The sequence below is a fragment of the Mus caroli genome, unplaced genomic scaffold (genome assembly GCF_978045245.1).
Source record: "Mus caroli unplaced genomic scaffold, Mus_caroli_1 scaffold_5, whole genome shotgun sequence".
Lineage (NCBI taxonomy): Eukaryota > Metazoa > Chordata > Mammalia > Rodentia > Muridae > Mus > Mus caroli.
Window position 1 is genome coordinate 42,905,232 of NW_028227260.1, and position 21,883 is coordinate 42,927,114.

Genomic DNA, 21,883 nt, shown 5'->3' on the forward strand with positions numbered 1-21,883 from the left:
TGTTCAGTTTCCACATGAATGCTGGCTTTCTATTATTTATGCTGTTATTGAAGATCAGCCTTAGTTCGTAGTGATCTTATAGGATGCATGGGACAATTTCAATATTTTTGTATCTGTTGATGCCTGTTTTGTGACCGATTATATGGTCAATTTTGGAGGAGGTACCATGAGGTGCTGAGAAGAAGGTATATCCTTCTGTTTTAGGATAAAATATTCTGTAGATATCTGTTAAATCCATTTGTTTCATAACTTCTGTTAGTGTCCATGTATCTCTGTTTAGTTTCTGTTTCCAGGATCTGTCAATTGGTGAGAGTGGGGTGTTGAAGACTTCCACTATTATTGTGTGAGGTGCAATGTGTGCTTTGTGCTTTACTAAAGTGTCTTTAATGAATGTGGCTGACCTTGCATTTGGAGCATAGATATTTAGAAGTGAGAGATCATCTTGGTAGATTTTACCTTGGATGTGTATGAAGTACTCCTCCTTGTCTTTTTTGATAACTTTGGGTTGGAAGTTGATTTTATTTGATATTAGAATGCTAATCCAGCTTGTTTCTTTGGATCTTTTGCTTGGAAAATTATTTTCCATCCTTTTACTCTGCGGTAGAGTCTGTCTTTATCTCTGAGGTGGGTTTCCTGTAAGCAGCAAAATGTTGGGTCCTATTTGTGTAGCTAGTCTGTTAGTCTATGTCTTTTCATTGAGGAATTAAGTCCATTGATGTTAAGAGAAATCAAAGAAAAGTAATTGTTGCTTCCTGTCATTTTTGTTGTTAAAGTTGGGAATCTGTTCTTGTGGCTATCTTCTTTTAGTTTTTGTTAAAGGATTATTTTCTTGCTTTTTCTAGGGTGTAGTTTCCATCTTTGTGTTGATGTTTTCCCTTTATTATCCTTTGAGAGGCTGGATTCGTGGAAAGATACTGTGTGATTTTGGTTTTGTCATGGAATACTTTGGTTCCTCCATCTATGGTAACTGAGAGTTTTGTTGGGTATAGTAGCCTGGGCTGGCATTTGTGTTCTCTTTGGCTCTGTATACCATCTGTCCAGGATCTTCTGGCTGTCATAGTCTCTGATGAGCCGTCTTGAGTAACTCTAATAGGCCTGCCTTTATATGTTACTTGACCTTTTCCCCTTATTGCTTTCAATATTCTGTCTTTATTTAGTGCATTTGTTGTTCTTATTATTATGTGTCGGAAGGAATTTCTTTTCTGGTCCAGTCTATTTGGAGTTCTGTAGGCTTCTTGTGTGTTCATGGGCATCTTTTTCTTTAAGTTAGAGAAGTTGTCTTCTATAATTTTGTTGAAGATATTTGCTAGTCCTTTAAGTTGAAAAATCTTCATTCTCATCTACTCCAATTATCTTTAGGTTTGGTCTTCTCATTGTGTCCTTGATTTCCTGGATGTTTTGGGTTAGGATCTTTTTGCATTTTGCATTTTCTTTGATTCTTTTGTCTATGTTCCCTATGGAATCTTCTGCACCTGAGATTCTCTCTTCCATCTGTTGTATTCCATTGCTGATGCTCACATCTATGGTTCCTGATTTCTTTCCTAGGATTTCTATCTTCAGAGTTGTCTCCCTTTGGGTTTTCTTCATTGTTTCTACTTCCATTCTTTGATCTTGAATGGTTTTGTTCAATTCTATCCCTTGTTTGTTTGTGTTTTCCTATAATTTTTAAGGGGATTTTGTGTTTCTTCTTTAAGGACTTCTACCTGTTTAGCAGTGTTCTCCTGTATTTCCTTAAGAGATTTTTTTGTTTCCTCTTTAAGGGTTTCTACTTGTTTAGCAGTGTTCTCATTTAATTCTTTGAGGGATATTTGTTCTTCCTCTTTAAGTGATATTCGTTCTTCCTCTTTAAGGGCTTCTGCTTGTTTAGCAGTGTTCTCCTGTATTTCTTTAAGTGAGTTATTAATGCCCTTCTTAAAATCTTCTACCACCATCATGAGATATGATTTTAAATCTGCATCTTGCATTTCAGGTGTGTTAGGTTATTCAGGTCTTGCTGTGGTGGGCATACTGTGTTCTGATGATGCCCAGTGTTCTTGGATTCTGTTAGTAAGATTCTTATGTTTGCCCTTCACCATCTGGAAATCTCTGGTGTTAATGTTCAGGCTGTCTCTGGCTGGAGCTTGTTTCTCCTGTGATTCTGTTAGCCTCTGTCAGCATTCCTAGGAGTCCAACTCTCACCTGAGTTCCAGTGGTCAGAGCACTCTCTGAAGGCAAGCTTTACTCTTGCAGGGCAGATGTCCAGAATTCTGGAGCTCTGAACCACCTCCTGAGTCCTGGGGTCAGAGCCCTCCTTGTGGGCCGACTCTCCTCTGGCAAGGAAGGTACCCAGGGGTCTGGGTCTGAGCTCTGCTTCCTGGCTGAGGATGAAGGCCAGATGGTACCCTATCCAACAAGCTCTGTTGTTTCTCTCACCCACATGCTCTCAGGTGATCATGAGGTCCTGGGTGTGCTAGGTGTCCTGCTGTGTGGAGAGTCCTCTGGAGCCCTAGATGCCCAAGGCCCAGTTCATTGCAGAAGATGGCTGGGCTTGCCCTGACCTGAAAAGATTTCAGCCTCTAGTCAGGTGGGTTCCTGTGTCCCTGTTCCTGCTGGCACAAGACTATCCGTGATTCTTTGGAGGTGATGTTGAGTTCCACTCACCTGTGATCCCAATGTGATCCAGAGGTCCTGAGGTGTGGAGAGTACTCTGGAGGCCTTAGTTGCCTCTACTGGTTTCAGAAAGAAGATCATCTTCTAACTCTCTTATGTGTGTTTTATGCGTATTGAATATTTCCATTTCTAGTAGCCAGATTTCAGGCGCTTAGTAATTATATAGTTAGTTTACAGTGCATTTTCCACAATTTTATAATGCAGACATTGTTCTCATCCATCCATATCATACATCGCTCTGGGAAATTATATCTATTGTTTCCTTTAGAAAGCTTGCCTCTTAGATGACCCCAAAGAAGAACCTTTACTGAGATGTCAATTTCAGTTTCTTAGTTCAGTTGGATAATGTCTCTTGATTTGATCCAAATAAGGGTGCCTTACAAAGAAATCACATTGTCTTTCTTAGAGTCTTTCTAACCCTAAAAGGTCCTTCTTTTAAATAACCGTTTTCATGCCCTAATGCACATACTTTTATTGTAGTATCAATAAAGTTTCAGGGCATTTATTGCCTAAATATTTTTCCCTGCTTGTTATAAAACATCCTAAGTTTTTATTCACACTAACCTGGCTTGTAATTCTAAATCTGCTTCTTCTGGTTCCTTAACCTTGGTAAATAATCATCATATTTAAAGTGAAGAAATGTACGGCATAATATTTATAAATTTATGTAAATCTCATTATATTGACTCATTAGCAAGCAAGCTCTAAATAGTGATTATATTATTGATAATAACATTTCTAATAAATGACATTTTAGTTTTGTGCTGTTTATGCCTAATAGAATAGAAGTCATTTTATTTTATTAATTCACTTAGTAAATGTGTAACAGATTATATCAAGTAAGAACATGACCACTCCAAGGTATGGTTGAGAGAAATCTTTATTGTAGATATGAGGGAGAGTACAGTCAGAGACATAAGAGTCCTGAGCAGGGAAAGAAGTTAGTACACTAGACATGGCCAGCAGAATGGACTAGAGGAGCAAGCAAGAGAGGAAGACCATGAGATGAAGGAAAAGTGGATCAAGAGAGAACATGGCTGATTCAGGAGGGTTATAATAGGAATTAGAAGGTGAGAGACAGAAGCCCTAAAGCTGGAGAAGATTAGAGTAGAATGAAGTTAGAAGAGCTAGGATACTAGCATGGACTCAGTGTGAGGAGCCGCCCTTGCAATCGCCATTATAAGATGGCTCTGATATTCGGTGTTCTAACTAGTAAACAAGTAGTCTGCGCATGTGCTGGGGTATTTTTCCACGCCTTGTGCCCTGCCTGTTCCGTGGCGTCATCTAGGCTGATAGTGAGCAATTAGTCAGGGTGAAACACGTCTCCAACCGCTCTTTGTGGGTTCTAAAAGGACTGAGTTTCCTGTATTTGAGGTCTTCCTGATAAGTAAGCAATAAAGCTTTGCCGTAGAAGGATTCGGTTGTCCGAGCGTGTTTTGCTGGCAAAACATTACAAGGACATAGTGGTGCCGAAATACCCGGGACTATATCATCACCAGGCGCCGATAGGAGACCCCCATTTCACACAGGGCAGGTTCAGAACTACGGGACAATATAGCTCTACAAGGTATGGCCTTGAACTTTCTCCAGCCTTAGAAGACTTTGTGTTCCTTTTCACAGGGCTCGTTCTTTTCTTTAGATTGTGTACAGTTTCCACAGGAGGAATTGCTAACTAGTGTTCAGACGAGGTCAGGCAAGGTTAGAAAAAAGAAGATAACATGGGAGCCTCCCACTCTGCGGTGACCGCCTTACAGTCGGTCCTGAGGCAGCGTGGCTTGAAAATCTCCACCAAGACACTAGAAGGCTTTGTAAAAGAGATAGACAGCATAGCACCTTGGTTTGCATGCTCAGGGTCCTTAACTATCCCCTCTTGGGAGAAACTCAGGGGAGATTTAGTTGGGGAGCAGGAGAATGGCAAACTTAAAGCAGGAACCATGCCGTTGTGTAAGCTCATTAGATCATGCTTAAAGGACGAGGAATGTCAACAAGTAGTTAAGGCAGGGCAGAAAATTCTGGACGAAGTTCAAGAAAGCTTATCAGAGGTAGAGCGGGGAGAGGGAGTAGGAGCAAAGAGGAAACATGGTGCACCAAATAAGCATACAGGCCTTTCCATGGGTCTCAAACCCGAGGAAAAGATTATGTCAGGGAAGAATACCAGGGGAGAGATAAGAAGAAAGGAGGAGAAAAAACAAAAGAAAAAAGCTCAATCAGCGGAGGTCCCTAGAAGAGGGAGCCTATACCCGCCGCTAGATGAGTTTAAGGAGCTAGCTCTTAGCAGCTCAGAATCAGATGAAGAACTTGAGGAAACAGACTCGGAGGAGGAAAAAGCTTGTTATAAGAGAGAAAAGTACCAGCCAGATAAAATGTGAGCTAATCAGTCAAGAAAAGAGCCAAAAGCAGCGAAAGCCAGCTTGCTGTTCAGCCTCTGGGCTCTCGGCTTCAAGGTCATAGTGCACCTCCGCCCTATGCGGAGCCCCCCCACCCCCTGCATAGTGCTTCAGCCCTGCGCAGAGAAGCAGTGCACAGACTCGTTCATTCCAAGAGAAGAACAAAGGAAGATGCAACAGGCATTTCCGGTCTTTGAAGGAGCCGAGGGTGGGCGTGTTCACACTCAGATAGAGTATACACAGATTAAGGAGCTTGCCGAGTCTGTCCGTAACTATGGAGTCAGTGCCAATTTCACTGTAGCACGAGTTGAAAGGCTTGCGGCCTTGGCAATGACTTCCAGGGACTGGACAATGGTGATAAAAGCTGTGGCTCCAAATATGGGAATGTATCTTGAATGGAAAGCGCTGTGGCAAGATATCTGCCAGATGCAAGCAAGGGCTAATGCTACCATGGAGTGAAAAAGGAGAAAAGAGAAAAACAAAAGATAATATAAAATATAAAGAAAAAAAGATAATATAAAATATAAAGATGCAAAGGATAATATAAAATATAAAGATACAAAAGATAATATAAATTATAAAGATACAAAGGATAATATAAATTAAGTCAATTTACCCTCCTCTCGAGGACTTTGACTAAAGAGGCAGCCTTCATTAAAGGCTTAAAGATAGCTCTCAGGGTCACTGTGTCTTCTCTAATTCACTGGCAGTATTCCCAGAAGAAGGAGATAAGGAAGTAGAGTCTGAACAGGAGAGAGAGAAAATACGCTTTACAAAAGCAGTTATCCCCTGTTTGGGATCTTTTAGCAAAAAATGAAAATAAGCTATTTCAGAGCTTTTCTGGAGACATAAGGAAAGTGGGAGACGTCCTAACTTTCTGCCTCCTATGGAGATTTTCTTAGCTCTGGTTAAGATATCTGTGTCCCTTTGAGACACCAAGTTATATTTGAAAGACCCCCGAAGGGAGACCCTCACTCAAGTCTCAGGACAGCCGCGAACCCAAGAAGACACTGAGACTGAACTCAGAATATAGGAAGGAAGATTTAATAAAGCAACAACAAGCAAGCACATGAACCAGAGCTCTGGGGCCGAAACTCATACACCAAGCATGGTGCAGAGGAGAATCGACCCCGACCCAAATTTTTCACAGGCTTATATAGGAAAATACCAAGGGCAGGGAAAGTACAAGTTTGCGTAACTAAGGGGTTTTGCCAAGGGTTTTTCCAAGGGGCTTTCCAAGGGGCTTTCCATATTTGGCAATGTACCCGATCTACTGGAACATTCTGAGGTTGTTCTCTTATCTCAAAAATGTTCTTGGGGTTGTTCCAGGAAGCCTTTATCTAAAAAATGTTCCTGGAACAGTCCTCAGTTGGGAGGGGATCGAACTCTGAGTTGAAGAGTTCAGGAATGTACTCTGGGGTGAAGAGTTCAGGAGTGTTCCGGGAACAATCCCCAGATGGGAGGGGTAGGACTCTGGGGTGAAGAGTTCAGGTGGCCAGTAATTTTCCTCTTTCAATATTCTCTGTCTGTCTATTGTCTATTTTTGGTGCACCAAATTGTCCATGTGTCTGTCGATTCATGTTTGTTTTTATTTGGATGATTGAATGATTGTTGTTCTGTGTTTCATGTTGAAAAATAAAACTTTATATGCTGGCTGTCCATACTTTAACTTGTTTATAAGTTAGCTGCACTGTGGCTGGGAGCCAAGTGCAGCTGAGGGGGCCTTGCTGAGGGCCAATTGCAGGTGGAGCTCTTAAAGGGGCAGGCAGCCTTTAGCTTGTAACAGAAAGTTAACTTAAAATTGGGAACTCAAGGTTGGAGTCTTTTTAAACAACATAAACAAACACAAGAAAACAAGTCTTTAAGGATACTTCAACATAGAGATAATCTTTGAGCCAAGACTCTGGCAGAGTGTTCAGATTGAAAAAGGTTTGCATTTTGGTTGTTTGGCACTTTTTAGAGCCAAGACTCTGGCAGAGTGTTCAGATTGAAAAAGGTTTGCATTTGGGTTGTGTGGCACTTCTTAGAGCCTTATTACAGACCTAGCCAGATGTTGTTCTAAATAAAATTTAAATTCAAAAGTTTATAAAAGGTCAATTAGGCTGTGAAATTTATCAATACATTGCGATCTGACTTGCCTACTTTATATAAAGTTATAGTGTATAGAGTTTACTTACGTGTATAAGTGTCTTTTCCTTGTTCCAAACAGCCATTAATTTGGTTATTGCAGAATATTGATGTTTGATCTATTATATACCATCATATAAAGTAAAATTGATAATTGTTATCTCAAGATAAGTTAAAAATTCATAAATTCATGCATGCATGCATCCCATTTACTGTGTTTAAAAAATAGCCTTTATATGAGAGAAAAGTATATGTAAATTGAATCACTTCCTTATCCTGTTTCAGCACAGATAATTAAATTGTGTGCTGAAGATGGTGTTTAAAAATGTTGAACAATCAAACTTTAAGTTGAATATTAATAGTTAATTTTATATCTCACAGCTTACAATTGCTTATGCAACTTATAAGAAAAAATACTGTTTCTTTAAGAAAATTGTTTTTGGGCAGTTAAGAAATTGTCCTAAGTTGCCTAGAAAAGACCCCCAGGATTTGCTTTTGTGTTATAGAGGTTTACATAAAGCTTTAATTATAAAGATTACAGATAGCTCCTCAAACGATACAAACTCAGGATTCTTATATTCATTTTGGTTTTAAAAGATAGTTATTTGCAGAGACAACTTAAAGACTTTCTCTAATTTCTGATTAATAAATAAATTATACACAAGTGACTATAATGACTTTTCAAGCATTCTAGTTACAATCTCTCTTCAAGAGAAACAATTGAAAGGTAATTAGTCACTGTTCATGTTATATTAAAACTGACTAACAGTTCAGTATCTAAAATTTTGATAAAAATACAAGATTGTATTTTGATGCGTGAACACCCTTTTTATATTCAACCTATTAGAGCACATACACTATTACCTGGCTCCTATTCAAGAGAAAAATTCCTAAGCTGAAGTTAGCTACTGGCAAGAAAGACTAAACAGATAAGTCCTAGCTGTTTATTTTGTAAATCTAAATAGTATATATGACTGACTCTTCCTAAAAGCTCTATGGTTTTGGGCTGAATAGCCACCCTAAAAACAAATGTTCTGTTCTTGTTAGTCAGAAACATTCATGACCTACACCTGGCATCAAGGCAACTGACTCCCACAGGCTATGTGCTGGAGAGGACACAGAATGTATATGAAGGCCTCTATCTCAAACCGGTCATTAAGTAACTAAGAAAATTAAAACTTCTTTAAAAAACAAAAACAAAAAGGGGGGATAAAGGCTATGACGCCAAAGATGGCTCTATCCTTTATAATATTTACTCTTAATTTCTTAAAATTGGATAATGCTGGAAGATCACCAGCTGAAAGGCACAGACAATGGTCTCAATCGCTCAATGAAATGGTCAAGTGGAAGAATATCCTTGATAATAAATGATATGGCCCGGCTCCTATCTTAATAAGATCCAGGGGAGCTATATGTGTTTTTCCACAGGAGGAAGATAATCCCTTTTGGATTCCGGGGTGCCTCACTCGAAGAATCCAGCTCTCGGACGATGAGTCACAAGAACAAGATCTCAAGACATCGATGGATCATACTTCTCATGCTGGAGATTCTGGTTCCTAGTATATCTGGAGTGTTTAGATGGGGAATTATGTCAACTTTCCCTCTTCCTATGCCAGTAATGCATAATGCACAAATATTTCCATGCTTTTTCACTACAGATAAAAAACTGGGATTTGCTTATTTGCCTTTAGATGAACAGATTCAGGCTTTGCAAGAAAATAGAACTTTCTTCTTACAGGGAAGCCTGTGCTTTGTACTAATTTCTTCATTGCAAGATAAGAGTCAATGCATATCCTTGTATAATCAATCAGCAACCTGGTTAAAAAGGGCCTCTTTTGGCGGAGCGGCTTTTGACATGAAGGGTGATGCCATAGTTAGGATGGTGGCCCAGCCGAAAAGGTGGAAGTTCTGGAAATAAGCCGCCTTCACAACCTAGAATGGCACCCTTTTGCAAGGAAGGGTCCATGGAAGATGTAACGCTACCTTGGACAGGCTGCCAAGCTAAAAAATATACTTGGGCAGTAGAGAAATATTTTTCCTTTTCACCATATATTAGTAGAGAGTTTAATGATACTTTTGCTGGATATGATTTTAGTGCTGTGGATCCCCTCCGACCTAATAGTAACCCTTTTGATCAGTGGTTGCTTTGTGGGGTTAATGGAAGCTGTACTGATCTCGCCCCGTGGCTATGATTGGATGAGGTTTTAGTGAGAAGGGAGAAATGACCTTTGATTGGAGAAGTACCCCGCGCCAGAATGAAAAACGGGGTTCAAATTTTAAATGGACTACATCCAATGTTAAATATAAAAAACAAAAAGAGGTAAATTTTACTGCCACCCCGGTATGTGTATGGCCCCCGTTTTTATGGGTGGTAAGCAAAACAAGCTTGAATCAGAATCAGGTAGAGATAGATTGCTCACAAGAAAAATGTTTTTATGCCTTATGCTGGGATGCCAATAAATATCCTTTTGCTTTGGTTACCCGCATGCCTAGATTTGTCCCTGTTCCTGTAGATGCCCCTAATAGCTTGAGTTTGTTTCAAGAGAAAAGAAGTTTTCGCATTTCTGCTATTATAGTTGGATTGGTGGCCACAGTGGCGGTTGCAGCCTCTGTCATGGCCTCAGCACTCGCTCTGTCTACTCGTATTCAAACAACACAAACTATTAATGAGTTTTCTATGATGGTCACAATGGCTTTAGATAAACAAGCCACAGCCAACTCACAAATACAAGGAGGATTGTTGCTGATAAATCAGTGCATCAATTTAGTCCAAGAGCAGGTGGATATTCTTTGGCAGTTGGCTCAATTGGGTTGTGAATACAAGATGCCTGGTCTTTGTGTTACTTCTGTTCAGTTTGAAAATTCTACAAGAGCAGCAAATTTGTCAAAAAACTTTGTCTCACTATATGTTACAGAATTGGACCATGGAATTTGAGCAAACACTTCAAGAATTGAGAGTTGCTATTCTACAAGTGAATTCTACGCATCTCGACCCTTCGCTGATGAAGGGCTTCTCCACCCGGATTTCCTCTGCATTTTCCTACTTTAAGGAGTGGGTGGGGGTAGGCTTGTTTACCGTGATCCTATGCGGTGGAGCATTGCTTTTGCTCTGGATGGTCTGTAAACTTAAAGCCCAAACAAAAAGGGACAAGATGGCAATAACCCAAGCACTTGCAACACTAGAACACGGTGCCTCCCCTGGTATATGGTTATCTATGCTTAAGCAATAGGTCACTGGCCGCTCAGCTCTTGCACCCCACGAGGCTAGTCTCATTGCACGGGATAGAGTGTGCTTCAGCATCCCAGGAGAGTTGCATGGCTAAGCACTGAAGTAGAAAGGCTCCGTGGCATAAAATGAGCCTATTCTAGGGAGACATGTCATCTCGTATGAAGGTTGAGTGTCCAAGTGTCCTTCCCCCAGGAAAAACGACACGGGAGCGGACCAAGACCCCTCTGGGTGATGAGACTGGGAGGAGGTTTTGTGTAATGCCCCTATTTTTGCACACTGGGGATTTGACCTCTATCTCCACTCTCAGTACTGGGTGGCCTGTTGCCTTTTAAATAAAAGAAAAGGGGGAGATGTGAGGAGCCGCCCTTGCAATCGCCATTACAAGATGGTGCTGATATCCGGTGTTCTAACTAGTCTGCGCATGTGCTGGGGTATTTTTCCATACCTTGTGCCCTGCCTGTCCCGTGGCATCATCTAGGCTGATAGTGAGCAATTAGTCAGGGTGAAACACGTCTCCAACCGCTCTTTGTGGGTTCTAAAAGGACTGAGTTTCCTGTATTCGAGGTCTTCCTGATAAGTAAGCACTAAAGCTTTGCCATAGAAAGATCCAGTTGTCCGAGTGTATTTTGCTGGCGAAACATTACAAGGACAACTCTTTAATAGATATTATCCATGCGGAGAGAGCTTAGATGATAGCATGCACTTTGGTATGATAATAGGCACTACACATAGCCATTTTTCTTTTCTTTTCTTTTTTTTTTTTTTTTTGGACTTGACACAGATCAGACAACAGAAACTTGTTCAGCGTCTACCTTACAAAGCAGAGACCTAAGAATTAGGTAAGCAAACAAATGGAATATTTTTGCCCTAAAATCTAACAAATTTGTGACAGGTTTGATTTTTTTATATGTATACTAATGTAGGCCTGCCATGGCATTAATGTACATTCAAGAGCTCTCACAGTTCCTCATTTTTCTGTTGTTTAATTTAAAAAAAAAAAGATTGTTATAGAACCATCCAGAAACCATGTGACAACACCCCCCCAAAAAATGGCTCTGAGTTAGAGAATTCTCTCATTTATAAAATAGGGCTCTGAGTTAGAGAATTCTCTCATTTATAAAATAGTAGTAGTAGTAGTAGAAGTAATAGCAGTTATAGTATTATTATTAATTATTATTATTATTACAATAAAGTCTTACATGGAGAAAAGTGTTAGGACCAAACAAGTTAAGGTCAAGATCCTCTTAGAAGAAATGGGCATGCATACTATATATATTCAATAACACATGCACATACATAGAGTCATGCATACACTCACAGAAACAGACAAGCTAACAATTCCTCCTTGAATTTAGTATTTTAAACAAATATTAAGCAATTTGGTAAGTGTGTAGAATATTCAATGTTTTAGAAGTTTGAAGTTCCAGTTTGAGTCACTGATGAGATTTTTTTGTTAGGTTTTGTTTGTTTCTGTTCTTTTTTTTCTTTTTTTCCTTCATTACTTTGACTGTTTCATCAGTGAGCTGTACAGTAGCAGAATCAGAACTGCTATTCACACAGGAAATGGTATAGTCTTGTGTGGATAACTGCTACTCTTTATGATTTGTTCATTCAAAGAACACTAGTGTGGGAATAGACAATTGAAAATTTTAAAAAAGAAAAGGCTCACAAAACACTGCAGGTTCTCAGATGGAAATATGTTAAGATTTTAATTTTGCAGATTAAAAGGGCTATCATCCTTGTGAACAAAAACACTAGATTTTTCTTCGGCCAGAGACACACTCTTTTAAATTACACTTTTTAATTTTGATGTAATTGTCATAGCTGTACTTTTGTTTCTAGTTCCCATGTTAGATTCTATAGCCATTAAAAATATGGGTAAAATTTCCAATTGAGAATTAGATGCTGAGGAAAATATGTTAACATTTGATAAGGAGACATTCAGTTTTTAAATCATTCCATACTTTTACATCTCAAATAATATCCCACTTTCCAGTTATCTCTCCACACCTGCACTTTCTCTCCTTCCCTTTGTCTCTATGAGGGTGCTCCCCCACCCATCCACCCTTTTCTGCCCCACCATTCTATACTCTAGGGCATCAAACCTCCAAAGGACCAAGGGACTCCCCTCCCCTTGATGTCAGACAAGGCCATCCTCTGCTACATGTATATCTGGAGCCAATGATCCTTCCCTGGTTGTTGATCTAGTCCCTGGGTGCACTGGGTGGTCCTTCAAGCAGACAATGTTCTTCCTATGAGGTTGCAATCCCCTTCCACTAAAAGCCATTCTTAATAATGGTTGTGAATAGTAGTTTAAGGATTATATATTTTTTATTGGAATCCTGTATATGACACTTTCTTTGTTCTGTGACCTTAGTTTACTCACTTATACTTTGATAATAATAAAAACAATAAAATTATTATTATATCACTATTATTACCTTGAAGGATATTTACAATGACGACTATCATGATAAATCAGATGATGGTAATTAGTGTCTCCAGTAAAGACTATATGGCTGACTTTGTACCTTTTATGTAATTTTTGTGATTGTCTATAATTTATTGAAATGGTGTTTAATATATAGTATCTTTGAATTCTTATACTGTATATTTTCCTAGACAATGACACAGAGATTACAGTGATCCTTAGAGTTAGTAGCCCATTTTGTTAAAAGTATAGCTCCTTCTTCAGGTTTTATACTTGTTCATATATATATATATATATATATATATATATATATATATATATATATATATATATATCTTCTAATAGATTTCCAAATGTGGAGAGAATGACAGATGTTAAGATGATCTCATCAAATGGATCCAGCCTGTGAGGTATAATATCGCTCAAGGCTGAAGGTATTTTCTCCCCTGGGAACTCTCAAGGTCTTTTCGATTGTTTGAAGTTGGCTTTTTTTCTCTCTACATCCAAGGTTCCTCATAGAAGACTGACCATTTCCATGCCTTTTTACCCCAGCTTTCTAGTCAACTAGACTAGCATGATGGTATTTTAAATGAATTCCTTTCCTTTCCAGAACTCTTTGTTTGTTTGTTTGTTTTGTAATTAGGTATTTTCTTCAGTTACATTTCAAGTGCTATCCCAAAAGTCCCCCATACCCTCCCCCACCCACTCCCCTACCCACCCACTCCCACTTCTTGACCCTGGTGTTCCCCTGTACTGAGGCATATAAGGTTTGCAAGACCAAGGGGCCTCTATTCCCAATGATGGCTGACTAGGCCATCTTCTACTACATATGCAGCAAGAGACATGAGTTCTGGGGGTACTGGTTAGTTGATATTGTTGTTCCACCTATAGGGTTGCAGACCCCTTTAGCTCCTTGGTAATTTCACTAGCTCCTCTATTGGGGGCCCTGTGTTCCATCCAATAGCTGACTGTGAGCATCCACTTCTATGTTTGCCAGGCACTGGCCTTGCCTCACAACAGACAGCTATATCAGGGTCCTTTCAGCAAAATCTTGCTGGCGTATGTGATTGTGTCTGTGTTTGAGGGTTGGATCCCCGGGTGCAGTAGTCTCTAGATGGTCCATCCTTTCGTCTCAGCTCCAAACTTTGTCTCTATAACTCCTTCCATGGGTGTTTTGTTCCTAATTCTAAGAAGGGGCAAAGTGACCACACTTTGGTCTTTGTTCTTCTTGAGTTTCATGTGTTTTGCAACTTGTAACTTGGGTATTATAAGTTTCTGGGCTAATATCCATTTATCAGTGAGTACATATCATGTGAGTTCTTTTGTGATTGGGTTACATCACTCAGGGTGATACCCAAAAGGATCTTTACCAATCCTAAATCAGATAGGGGACTAATATCCAATATATATAAAGAACTCAAGAAGGTGGACTCCAGAAAATCAAATTGCCGCAGAGCCTCTGGGTCCCTTTGTCTGTGTGGAACGGGTCTCTGGGGCAGGTGGGCAAAGCATCGGCGAGATTGTGTAGAATCTGAATGCATTGTCACAAAGTGAACCCCAGTCTTATATAGTACAGAAAATACAAGGGGTCGGTAATCACAGCAGGCAAGGTACATTGAAGTTACCAGGTATAAAACAAAGGAATGACTTCAAAAGGATTTATAGGAGCCAAGTAAATGTTTACAGTAAAGATAAAGCAGTCCTGCCTAGGGTCAGCTAGTGACAGTTAAGGATTTCACACTCTAGTGCTATACCTTTGAACCTTGTGAAGGCTAGCACTAGGGAGTTCTGCTCTTGGCAGGCCCCATGAATAATGTAATATCACAACCCCCCTAATTTCTAGGCCTTGCTAAATTCTTATATGAGTGTAACTTTTAAGTATCTGGAGAATCTCCATTTGTCAGGAGAATTCACCAACTTGCTTCTAATATGCAATGTAGCCTGTACTGAAAATTTCTATCTCAGTGGAATTCCCTGGCTCTATTTTAGTATTCCCTGGATTGGGTGTGATTTGCTACTGTCCTTAGTAGACCAGCTCTGAGCTACTGGCTCCCTCTTTTGTAATGCTTAATTAGTTACTGAATAGGCTAACTTCCTTACTGCATTCTAACAGGATTCTAAGCTCACAGGCTTCTGGGACCTTGGAACAACAGGGAGACTTGACTATAACAGAATTTAATCCTAAAAGGCATTTATAATAGAATATTAAAAGAGAGCTCATAGATCCATACACTAGACTAACGCAGGAATAGAGTATGAGTATATGGGTAAATGAGAACGCCAAAACTCCATGAGGTGAGCTTCCTTAAAACTCTTTTACTCAATGAGTGCTTACAGAAGTTTTCAGCCTGTCAAGCAGACCTGACCAGAGTGCGTGGCATCAAATAACCCCATTAAAAAATGGGGCTCAGAGCTAAACAAAGAATTCTCACCTGAGGAATAGCAAATGGCTGAGAAGTACCTGAAAAAAATTTTCAGCATCATTAATCATCAGGGAAATGAAAAATCAAAACAACCCTGAGATTCTACCTCACACCACTCAAAATGGCTAAGATCAAAAATTCAGGTGACAGCAGATGCTGGCTAGGATGTAGAGAAAGAGGAACACTCCTCCATTGTTGGTGGGATTGCAAGCTTGTACAACCACTCTGGAAATCAGTCTGGCAGTTCCTCAGAAAATTGGACATAGTACTACCGGAGGATCCCACAATACCTCTCCTGGGCATATATCCAGAAGATGTCCCAACCGGTAAGAAGGACAAAGGATCCACTATGTTCATAGCAGCCTTATTTATTATAGCCAGAAGCTGGAAAGAACCCAGATGTCCCTCAACAGAGGAATGGATACAGAAAATGTGGTACATTTACACAATGGAGTACTACTCTGCTATTAAAAAGAATGAATTCAGAACTCTTTACCTAGGAAAGTTTTGTGATATATTACAGCATTTCAAGAACAAATCTAAAGCAACTTTGAAAGTGCCTATACATCACAGAGAAAGCCTTGAGTATACTTTCATGTGCTTCTGAATTCCCTTTCGTAACTAAATCATGTAAAAGCTGTGAATGTTCACAAATATGTCAAGGCACATGATGTTGGTTTGATTTCACTTTTGAGTTTAAAATAGGTTCATCCTTGGTTAGGAAGGTCAGATTCCAGACATGAGGCCTTTGGAATGTCTCCAGAAAGGCAGTATTGTTGACTTTATTAGAGGGTAAAGCTCTGTCATATTTCTGTCTGTCAGTTTCTCAGAATGTGCTACAGGTTTTGATCATTGCTGACTTAGAGGAATAATTAAAACTTAGCATTTGTCTATTTGGAAACTGTTTGCTAGAACAAAAGACAGCAAAATAATTGTCTATTTGTTTTCAAAAGAATGCAATTTAAAAGCACTGGGAGTCTTTTGAACTCTCTTTGAGAAGTCCATGCAAGTAAGTTGATGTAAAATGTAAATGAAGCTAGCCTTACTTGAGTATGGCTCGAGGTAACTTGTTGCGTTTCTTTCAGATGTCTTTTAATTCTGGTCATTATGTGGTCTTCTTTATCATTTGCTTGATATAGAAACAATATCTTGATGTTACATATTTAAAGAAAGTAACTAGTATCTTTAAAACAAATTTTTGAATTCCCTTGGCCACAAACATATATGACAGCCTGCATATATGAATTCTGACCTTTTGGAAAGTGTCTTGTGCATTAGCATTGTAAAAGTATAAAGGGTATGGAATTATTTCCAGGGTCTTCATTCATCATATGATATTGATGATATGAAGTTCTATCTGATGTTTGTTTTTAACTTCCCAGTTTTGAAGTGCTTTTTTGAGGAAGTAAAAATGGTACCTCAATCCTATATCATTCTCAGGGAACATAATGTACATTCTGATTTAATAGTTTTTTATACTCTCCATTTTTATTAATGCACCATGAATATGCTGTGGTTTTTATTGTGAATAACCAATAAAGGGTGGTTGTAAAAATAGTCATAACACTATTCTATTTTCTTCCATGCTTTTATCTCCCACTGTAAACTTAGATGCTGCTCAGAGAGGGAATTAAAGTAAAACGAACTCACAAAGAAAACCTCTGAACATTTCTTCAACTCCCACGGCTTCTTTCACTGGACATACTCACAACAGCACACATTTTGCTTGGTTTCTTGCTCTGTAGTCTTCCTTATTACAAGCTTTTTATTAGCAGTCATTGAAAATTGCATGTAGAATTTGAAGCCATGCATTTCAGATGTGTCTTAACAAACATATACATACAAATATATAAGATATGTATACATATTTGCATATATATGTATGCATAAATATTTTAAGATGCAGAATTACCTCATACTTAAATGATGGATATGCAGGAAACTACATTATCAGTTAAGCATGTTTCCAAGACGTTCTACATAATTATATATTGTGTACAAGGTGTGTTCTCAGGCACAAAGGAGTATGAAAGATAGTCCCTGTTATGTAGAAAGACAAACCAAAATTTCATGAACAATAAATTTACATGCTGAGGCAGTACCTTTTTCAAGACTCATGGAAAAAAAATCCTGAAGTAGTTTTCAAACGGATGTTATAATACAAAAGTGGGATTTGAGTCAAATCTGGAATGAATAACATTGAAAGTGACAGAGAACATTAACCTATCCTGGCAATTCTAGAAGTGGGAAGACAGGGATGTGTGTAAGAGGATTACAAGTAAAACCTATCCAATGGTTTATTTTCTTTATTTTTTTTTCAAAAATAGAAAAAAGTGAAGTTTGTAAAAGAAAAATTAAACTAGCTTTTAGAGATTCTTAAATGGAAGGCTGAGTAATTTGGACTGAATTCTGTAGCTGAAAAAAATCTATGGAAAGCTTATGAGTAGAAATGTAACATCATTTAGGAAAATGACAGAGAAATGTATAGATCGGACAAGAATGAAACAGAACAGAGAGGCTGGAAAAGATGGAATTATCATCCTTATACTGGGCAGCAGGATTGCCAGCTTGGAGCATTTTTGAGACATATGCTTATTAGAAATCTAAAGGGTATATACATTAAAGAATACAGGATAGATAGACTCCAAAAATTGGGATTTAGAAAATCTTCCACCCACACTGGAGATTAAAGCTATGAATTGGTTAAGGAAGAAAAAAGAGTTTTCTAATCTTTTTTACTGTGGGTACAAATAGAAATCATTATGATAATCTAAATAAGCCTTGCTCAGAAAAAGAAATACTGCATGTTTCCTCTCATATGCAAAAATTGTCTGTCTATGTATTATATTTGTGTCTGTCTGTCTATGTATACTATACATTCACATACATTCATACATACATATTTGTGGGTCTGTACAAAAGAAAACAAAAGGGGCCCATTAGAGAATAGGAATTGATATTAAGGGAAGTGGGAAATAGAGAACATACCTAACAAGAAAGCAAAAGTGGGAGACTGAAATAGAAATGGAATCAACTATATGAGGGAAGGAGATATGGAGCAGAGCACAGAGGAAGGGGGATAAGTAAGAAGATACACATATGGTTATTTTATGATGAAGCCCAATATTTGTGTGCTAATGTGAAAATATAGTCTTTTTCACTAAAATTATGCCTCTATTTAAATAACTTGCCATTGTTTTATGTTCAGTAATTATATTAATATTTAACAGCAAACTTTTAGAAGAAAATGAACTTTAAAAATACACGTTCAATGGTCTCAGAACTGTTTGTCTCAATTGGCAACACAAGTTAAATAGTAAAAGAGTGGTTAATGATAACAATACATTGTAAAACTTTCAGAAGGAAAGAATGTTTTGTGAACCATTTTTTTTTTGTGTGTGTGGCAGTTTTAAGTTATTAGTTTTCAAAATCAGTACTTTCTAATGGGAAAAACTTGACCAAAAATCTGTCACAGAATTTTAAGGCCATTAAAACAAGTTTAATGAGAAAAAATACATGTTTAAGATAATTGTACCTTATCTTTCTATGTTGATAAAAATTATTCAAATACTCAGAACTTTAAGCTGATAATCCACTATTGTCAATAGGATCTTATGTGAAATTTAATTATAAAATCATAATTTTGCTAAAATGAGGATAAAAGAAATTAATTTAGGGAATAGTATACATTCATTTATAATTTTCATATAACTTTGATCTTGCTATTCTCCATTTTGAGTTAGATGATATTTGTTTTACTAATTTATGAGTGAAGTATTTTAAATAGAATTAAGTTTAAAAGTTATGAAATAAATAGTACAAAGTGTACAACTTGATATGTTCTTTCTCCAATATAACTGCATCCATCATCAACATATAAGACCTATGTATCTACCCAGAACATTTCCTCTTTTCCTTTTGCTGCCAAATAATCATGCACCCCAGTTCTTGTGAAGTTCTTATTTCTATGATCATTCATTAGTTTTAGTTCTTGAACTTAATAGAAATAAATTTATAAAGATTCAAATTTTACATGTCATCTATCAGTTATTTATGTATTGTTTAGTTTTAGATATATTGGTACATACATCAATAATCAATTCCTTTTTTGCTACTAAATTGCACTTCATTAAATGAATATAGCATAATTTGTTTCCATTCAGCTGTCACATATTTATTCCTCTAGTCTGAGGCTATTATGAATAAAGAAGTAATGAACAATTTTACCCTCACCATATTATGTGTGCACATATGAATACAAATTTATCTGTTTTGAGTTACTCTTTAGTAGTCTGTCAGAATATGGTTCAAGAATGGTGTCATCTGAGGAAAATTCTGAGTGCTTGTGAGAAGACTAATAAAACAAAACAAGAGTCTTGTGACCTTAGTTTCTTCAAAACAGGAATTGTTCTTAGAATGTATTTTCATACTTCTCTCAGGTGTAGTCTATAGGACTGAATTTGCTTCAGATTATTCATTAAAGCTGAATATTGTTATTTGTTTATATGCATCTATGAAAAAAACATGTTTTTGCCACATGTGGCTAGTTCACCATGTACAGCTTGCCCTAGTGATTGTGCACTTTATCAATGTGACACTTCTTAATCCTCAGAGTATGAATTTTCTGATGCTTTGAATTTAGTTGGCTGTTGCATGAGCCCTTAGTCCATCTCATTTATTGTCCCCATTCTTCTAGGCTACCTGATTCTAGAGTAGTTACAGTAATGGGTCACAAAGTATACACACACACACACACATATATGTGTATGTATATGTATGTGTATGTATATGTGAATATATATGAGATTATTTAAAATGCTTTCATATATAGCTATACCATTTGACAGTTACATTAGGAATGTTTGGAGTTTTCTTTATCTATGCTAACATTTAGAATCACCATGTTTTTGATAACACAGATTTCAATTTTTATTTATTAATTTATTTACTTTACATCCCTATTGCAGCTTCCCCTCCCTGCTCTCCTCCCATCTCCCCTTTTTTTCCTCAGAAGTGGTGGCTTCCCATGGATATCAACCCATCTTGGCATATCAAGTTGCTATAGGACTAAGTGCATTTTCTTCTATTGAGGGTAGACAAGGCAGAAAAGTTAGGGAAAATGGATCAAAAGACAGGCAACAGAGTCTGATGTAGCCCCTGTTCCTGCTGTTAGGGTTTCCACATGAAGACCAAGCTGCACACCAGTTGCATAAGTGCACAGGGCCTAGGTCCTGATGCATCCTTTCTGGTTGGTAGTTCATTCTCAGTGAGCCCCTATAGACCTAGGTTAGTTGATTCTGTATGTTTGCTTCTGGCCTGCATCACTTCTCTGGCTCCTTCAATCCTTCCTTCTCATCTTCCACAGTGTTCCCCCAGCTATGCCTAATATTTGACTGTGGGTCTCTGCATTTGTTTCCATCATCTGCTAGGTCTTCACCCAAATGGCAATTATGGTACATTCCTGTCTGCAAGAATAGCAGAATATCATTAATAGCTTCAGGGGTGGCCTCTTTCACAAGGGATGAGTATCAAATTGGGGTACTCATTGCTTGAGTGTTTCCTCAGTCTCTGCTCAATCTTCATCCATGCATATCTTGTAGGCAGGAAAAATTCTGGGAGGAGGGTTATCCCTCCTGTTCCCCTCTCCAACTCCTCTCCCAACCAGTTTTCTCCCTGCATCTACCCTTAATGTCTATTTCCCCTTCAGAGTGAGATACAAGCATGCTCCCTTGAGCTCTTCTTGTTACTTAGTTTCTTTGGGTCTGTGGATTATAGCATGGTTATCCTGTACTCTATGCCTGATATCCACTTATAAGTGAGTATATACCATGTTTGTCTTTCTGGATCTGTTTTGCCTCACTCAGGATGGTCTTTTCTAGTTCCATTTATTTGCTTATCATGAGTTTAGTTTGCAGTTTCCTGTTGTCTAATGATTTTAAGTTCCTTTTCAAATGCTTATTCACTAATATTCACTAATATCTCCTTATTGAAATGCATTTCAAGAGTTAAAAACACGAGGCCAGCCTGGTCTACAAAGTGAGTGCCAGGACAGCCAGGGCTACACAGAGAAACCCTGTCTCGAAAAACCAAAAAAAAAAAAAAAAAAAAAAGAGTTAAAAACAAATTTTATTAGTTTGTATTGCATTTAATACACATATCCTGAATATATACTCAAACCAATATATATATATATATATATATGCATATATATAGATATATGCACATAGATAGATAGATAGATAGATAGATAGATAGATAGATAGATAGATAGATAGATAGATAGATATGGATATATCTTTTGTCCATGACACATATTACAAATATTTATGTCAAACATGTGACCTGTTTTTACATGGTTATTAACAACAGTTATAAATAGTGGTATAGATTTTTAGTAAACATGTTTACTATTCTTATATTTCAATTTAATTCTACAAAATTTAAAGAGACTATGTAAAGACTACTCATGTAGCTCCAGCCATAAACATGCAAAGTGATACAATTGTTTTAATTGAGGAACTTATACTGGTATGCCATTATCAAGTGAAGTCCATAGTCTATATTGGTGTTTGTTCTTGATGTTGTAAATTCTATGTAGATTTTGACAAATATATAAAGAAACATGCACAGCATTATA

General features: G+C 37.8%; 1 pseudogene; it reads left to right on the top strand.

Annotated features, from left to right (window-relative positions):
* The first annotated feature begins 4,367 nt into the window (after window positions 1-4,367).
* On the top strand, window positions 4,368-5,495 carry LOC110286374 (igE-binding protein pseudogene; annotated as a pseudogene).
* The last annotated feature ends 16,388 nt before the right edge of the window (window positions 5,496-21,883 follow it).